Source organism: Chlorocebus sabaeus, chromosome 18 (genome assembly GCF_047675955.1).
Source record: "Chlorocebus sabaeus isolate Y175 chromosome 18, mChlSab1.0.hap1, whole genome shotgun sequence".
NCBI lineage: Eukaryota > Metazoa > Chordata > Mammalia > Primates > Cercopithecidae > Chlorocebus > Chlorocebus sabaeus.
Window position 1 is genome coordinate 7,852,960 of NC_132921.1, and position 7,122 is coordinate 7,860,081.

Genomic DNA, 7,122 nt, shown 5'->3' on the forward strand with positions numbered 1-7,122 from the left:
CTTTTAGAAGCTGGGCAACAGTCTCAAGTTTTTCTGTTTATAGGACATAGAGGCTGGGTTAGAGTCCTAGGCTTCTTTGTTTGCAAGGCACCACTAGTTAAGAACATGGGAGCTTCTCAGTGAACTAGACCCTTTCACTCCCCATTCCTGCCCCAACATCCTTCTCAAATCCCCACTGACATGCTCTACAATAATATGCTAACTCTGTCCTATTCCTTTCTTATTGATATGGCTTTACTAGGTATTTTGAAACTTCGCTGGCTTCTTCAGGAAAATTGAGATGCCCTCTAATAGGCTCCTGTCAGACCTCTCCCTTCCCAGTGCCTAGGCTCCTCCCTCCTCTTACCAGCTTAGGTCACATTGAATCCCTTAATTTGTCCCCATCCCAACCCCTGCCTTCTCCATTCCTCCACCCACTCTTGTGAGGCTTTTCCATCCCCACTCCAGCCCCTCAACTCCTGACTATCCCTTGAACTTCAGGCCTCAGCCCCATATTTAGGATCCTCAAGGATCTCATGGACCACCAAAGCCACTACATACCAGTGCAAAAGGCAATCTTAAAGTGTTGTATTAGTCCGTTCTCACACTACTAATAAGGACACACCTGAGACTGGGTAATTTATAAAGGGAAGAGGTTTAATTGACTTACAGTTCCACGTGGCTGGGGAGGTCTCACTATCAAGGTGGAAGGCAAAGGAGGAGCAAAGTCACATCTTACATGGCCACTGGCAAGAGAGCTTATGCAGGGGAACTGCCCTTTATAAAGTCATCAGATCTTATGAGACCTATTTACTATGGTGAGAACAGCATGGGAAAGACGTACCCCTGTGACTCCGTTACCTCCCACTGGGTCCCTCCCATGACACATGGAATTTATGGGAGCTACAATTTGAGATTTGGGTAGGGATACCACCAAACCACATCAAGTTTTTTTTTCATAAATATTAGTGAAAATCATTAACTCTTATAGGTGCACAAAGGCATACAGAGTAGCATAATGAACGTCGGAGACTCAGATGCAGGGAGGGTGGAAGGGAAGTGAAGGATGAAAAGTTTCCCATTGGTTACAGTGTACACCACTGGAGTAATGGGTACACTAAAATCCCAGGCTTCAGCACTATACAGTTCATCCATGTAACCAAAAACCACTTGCACCCCTGAAGCTATTGAAATAAAAAAATTATAAAAAAATCATTAGCTCTCGTATTGAACAAGTAACCTTAACACATTTCTTCCACCAGAAACACAATTTAGATAAAAATACAAAGTGAAGCAAAGAGCAAACCAATTATTTTATATTAACTAGTGAATTTTGTATTATTATATTTACCTGACTCCTAGCTAGAATTTTAAAATGAAAGGCACAGAGTATCTGTATGCATTGGTCTTTATGTTTATGTATATGTATGTATATTATGTATACATATATGTGACATCTTTCTGCATCTGGAAAGTATTAGCAAATAAATTCATAAAGTCCTGTAGGAAGCTCCATTTCAATTTGTTTAGAGATGAATAAACACTTCTATATATATTAAATCCTGAAACTCTCAGAAATATAAAACTAAACCAAATGTTTTTCCAGTTCACATGATTTGAGTAAACCTTTGATAAATAAGACTTAGTTTGGTATTACTGGTTTAATAAAAATTAGTATGTCCTCTGAATTATCAATAATTAAGTAAAATATAAACATATATTTCTATTCTGCTTTGATTTACTTGTCAAATGGGGTAATATTTATGACATGTTTAAGAGTATAAAAATTATAAATTCAACCTAAGAACAAATGTACAAAGAAGTGGTAAGAATGAATCACTTCATTCATATCAACCACAGCAGTGAAACAAAAAACCCATACATATAACTTTTTTAGATTTTTTTTTTTTGATACTTGCCTAATATCCATGTGTTGTTAAATACAATGGACAGGAAAACAACTTGAGATAATAGCTGACTTAGTTTAAGTTATAATATATCTGCCAAAAATAGTTTCCACAATCTTTTTTGGTAATATTCAGTCCTAGATTTATGCAAAGTTAAGTAATGCATATTCACTAATAAGTAGGATAAATTCCTGAAGCATTAATTATTAAGCCTACATTTAAGTGTGTATGATTTTAACTCTTATTTTTATGTGGTAAAGAGAGATTAAATATATTTGGATCTGTAAATAAACATGTTCTTTATGCTGCATTGAAAAATTGTACTATGAAGAGGCATACACCTATAAAAATTATGAGATAGTATAGTCATAAAGTTTACTAGTCAGCTACAGAACTTTTACATGTAAAAGACAATTCACAATTGTCTTTCCTCATTTTCATTGTGGGAGAGAAAACAATTACGAATGGTAAACATGCTAATCAAGATATGAAAACAAAACTAGTAAAAACGTAGAGATGGGAAACAATGTGATATGCAACATATTCAAGAATGTTAAGTTGTATTTTTGTTAGGAAAAAAAGAGTGTAATTTTGTTCTAGGTAAAAAGAAATGAAAAATATAGGGGAAAAACTTAATGGTTATATAAAGTTACAGAAAAATTACAGAAAATGAATCTTGGAAAAGGAGTCTTACCTCATGGATCAGGTTGGATGAATTTATTTATAAGATTTGTTTATTTTCTTTTGTTAAGGTTTCCTATGAACAGTACATGAATACAAAAGTAGAATTTAGTTTTCTTTGTTAAAATGATAACGTTTTCTCAGATTATTTGTCTGTTCTTAATCAGAGATTGCAAAAGATTTTTTTTAGAAGTAATCTGCCTGAGCAACAAGGATTCTGTTTTTATCAGAATAATTTCCCGTGCTTTATAATGACTTTATCATGTTCTTGATTATTTAAGAGAACTGAGTCTTCTCACTTTTTAAAAGAATGAAAATTAAAATTTTATGATGATTATATTCCTCCTATATTTAGTTTTGAATTTTTAAATGGACACTTTGGTTAAATAGGTAGCTAATATTGTTTCACAATGACCTAAGATCCCATTTAATCAAATGTGTCAACATTTTAATATTATTAAAATTTTGCCTTCCCAAAATCAAATCCCAAATGAAATATTCTTGATGTTGAACTGACTTTGAGATTCCTCTGAAGTGGCCTAGAAAATCTCAAAGGATTTGTCCTTTTAAACATCTTTTAAAAAATAGTTAGGTTTGTTTGATATGTTTAATTGCATGAAAAGGATTGTCAAAGAAGAGATGCTTAATCTTTCCTAGTTATATTTGTTTCAGTAACTATTATTAGCATAAAAGTTTCAAAAATTATATGAAGTTCATAGAAATCTTTCAATAACCTCATGGTCCATGCTATTTCTGGTAATAATGTTATTGTTATAATTCCAGATAATATTGTAAAATATGTATCATGGAAATAACCACATTTCCTTGTCAAATGAATTCTCATCAGACCTTTCACCATGGCCATTTACATTTTTTTAAATTCACAGATAGTTTTTGTTTTAGTCTGGTTATTCTCTAAAAGCATTTGCAGTCAGCTATAGGCCAGAGTGCTTATCTTAAACAAAAAGGGACTGGTCTGAAAGACACTTTGAAAGCTATAATAGGTACTTGTGGATACAGGCTGTTAATGGTAGTCTTTAAATTATTTTGAGACCATCCCACTAGACTGAATAAAGATTTTCAGAACTCCAGTGAAGAAGCTGATGGATTTGTAAAATTTCTAACCCCAGATCAAGTAGAATAATAATTAATTACATGGGACTGAATGAACTGATAAAAAATGATTATAATTTTTATGGCTTTTGTTTGGAACATTGCTGGTTCTTCAATGTTCTATTTTCTGGATGTGACAACTCCTTTCCCTTCTGTATTAAACTATCTATAATGCATAAAAATGTAGTATAAATAGAAGAAAAACATTTATCCTTTTCTTTCTCACTAATCCCCCTAGGAAACAAGGAAGATTAACATTATTAACATTTTGCTTTCCCAAAGGAAAAATTTGGTGACTCTTATTGAGTGTTCTTCATTTCATGGCAATATAAATATTTATGTACTTCAATAGGAGTCTGTCTTCCTCATAGCAGGGCATAATTGGACAAATTGGTTACATAACAAAGGGTTTTACTGGAAAGTCATATTTGAGAATGATGTGCATAAAATAAGATCTGATCAGACAGTTTTAAGAAACTAAGATTGACTTTGTAGAGTCAGTGCTTGCAAAGCTACCTTGGAAAAACAAGCCTGGCCCTGGCTTACAGGGTTTCCAGCTTTAGAGGTGAATAAGGAAAATCACTTTCTGGGAGATTCTGGAAAAAGGAAAATTTGGGGACCTTGAGAAGAGAGGAATTCACCCATATCTGTAGGTAATGTAGGTGAAGTGTGCTGGTAGGTTCTTGGCTTTCTTCCTTGCTGAAGAGGCTTCTAGAAGTCAAATCTGAAATTCCATATATAAAGTTTTAGCAAGGGAAACTTAAAAAGGCCAATGTGGTCAGTTACCATTTTTGTTGCACTCGTGTCAATCATTTGGCCAAATGTAACGAGACCACACATATTTTGGAAACAAGAATAATCTAACTTTGGTTATCTTTGACCAAAAATGATGGTGACTGTAGTGAGAAATTTTGTTTCAGCAGCAGACCGTTGCACATGATGTAGGTTATCAGGTTCTGGTCCTATTCATTGTCTTTGAGATTTTGTTACCCACCTCTAAATCAGAATGGATTCTGCATCTTGCACATTTTTCAGTCCTTACAAAATTCTCAGTTCTACCATTTCCTCAATATGTGGCTACAATTGTTCAAATTAATTTTTCCAATATTTATTCCACTCTTCTAACATGGAGTCCCTAATAACTGAAACCTGACTTTTCACAACGTTATTGGAAGGTTAGGTTATCTGATAGCTGACTCTCCCTCTTCTTGAACCTCCCCCACCCAACCCCAGGATATAAAGCAGCCCTCCCAGCTGCCACTGGAAGATCTTCGTGCGTGGAGTTGCTGCCGTGTGGTAATTGCCAGTCAGGAAGCTTCCAGTCCAACATCTAGAAATATTCCCTGCTGACTGCTCTACCACTAAGTCTGGACAAATGGTTCACTGGTTTTTTTGTTTGTTTGCTTGTTTTTGAGACAATTTCTCTCTGTTGCCAGGCTGCAGTGCAATGGCACCATCTCAGCTCACTACAACCTCCGCCCCCTGAGTTCAAGTGATTCTTGTGTCTCAGCCTCCCCAAGTAGCTGGGATTGCAGGTGCCTGCCACTTCGCCTGGCTAATTTTTGTATTTTTAGTAGAGACAGAGTTTCGCAATGTTGGCCAGGCTGGTCTCAAACTCCTGACCTCAAGCGATCCGCCTCAGCCTCCCAAAGTGCTGGGATTACAGGTATGAGCCACTGCACCTGGCAGCCATTGCACAGGGCTTGTTTTTAATGAATAAAGGCAATCAAACAGGACATGGACTTATATTGTTCAGAGGAAAAGAGAATGCCTCTTCTTTGATTAAGAAGAGAGACTTACAAAGACTCTCTCTTGACTAAACTTTAGACAGGCTCTGCTGAACCCTCTTTTTGATGAGGCCTGGTCTGTGGGCCTTGTTCTCAGTACTGCCTAGCTGGTTATAGCAAGAATCCTGCTGAATTGGCTTAAGGAGAAGCTCCCTTCCCTTGATACCTGATCACTTTACTTGTCTTAACAGGTGTCCATTTAACGAGAACACATGAACACAAGGAGGGGAGCAACGGGGTGGAGGGTCGAGGGGAAGGAGAGGATCTGAAAGAAAAAACACTTATTGAGTACTATGCCTATTACACCTTTTTTACTAAATAATCTATACACCAAACGCCCATGACACAGTTTGCCTATGTAACAGTCCTGCACATGCACCCCTAAACCTGAAATTAAACTAGAAAAAAGAATCAGTTTAAATCGGTTTAGCAAGATTCCCTGCACTTGAAGTCTTCTCTTAGTAATTTTCTGTCCACTAACTCTGCTCTAAGGCTTCACATCTCTAGCTGTCTTTGTTGTATTTGGAGTCTCACCATTGTGTGATGGTCTTGACACTTAATATGATAGCCCTAAATAAAATCTTCCTTACTATTTTAACCGTTGTCAGAATAATATGTTTTTTGACAAATGTAGGCATAAATATAATCTATATTTAGATAAATATATAAATAGAATTTATATACATTTTAACTGTGTGTATATATAATTAATTATATATAAGTAATCATCTATATTATATATGTGTGTGTGTATATATATATATAAAAAACATACCATCACACAGATATAAAACCAAAGGGATAAAAAGAGTAATGAGGAAAACTACCATTCAAAGAAGAAATGCATCTTTTCAAAAATATATATGAAACATGTTCATCTTCTCAGAATACTTAAGTAAATCTTCTGCATGAGAACCTGCTATACATGATGTAAACTCAGGTAAGTCGCACAGCCGATCAGGTGAGTGTAACAATTATGTAGCACTTGCTGTGTACCAGCCAGTGTTCTGAGTGGTTTAAGTACATTTAGTCATATTAACCCTGTAATATAGGTATTATTTATATCTCCAGCTTGAATGTTAACAGTTTAAGGTCACAAATACTAATAATTTAACTAACTTTCCCAAGGTCAAACAGATAGTAAGTAGAGGAGCTCTGCTTCAAGCCTAGCCAGCCTGATCCCAGTCTCTGCTTCTAACTATGTTATACTATCTCTCTGGATGACTGTGACATAAACTCCAATGATGTGGCAAGCAGACAGTTCCAGCGTGATAGCTGAATCAACTTTAGTGGTTAGCAAAAATAAATAAATGCCATGATCGGGATGATGAATCTTTCAGTGAACACCTGAGTTTTAAAGGTTTCAGCAAACTATTTTAGTCCTTCCCAAGAACAGCCCAACTGAGCTATCAAGTTCCACTCATTTCCCAGACATGCACTCCTGACATTTCCAAAGCAGAAGCCATTACACTCTCTGCTAAAGTCCTAACAGCTATACTGTGCAGATGACATAGCACAGAAGCCTAAATTTGAGCCTTGAATCCTGATTATTTCTGGTCTGGCTTGTGCTTCCGTATCAGCCAGGAATAAAGTGTTCGTAAGACCCGGTTTCCAACATACACCTAATTTTAGTAACTCCATCCTTGACCTTTTGC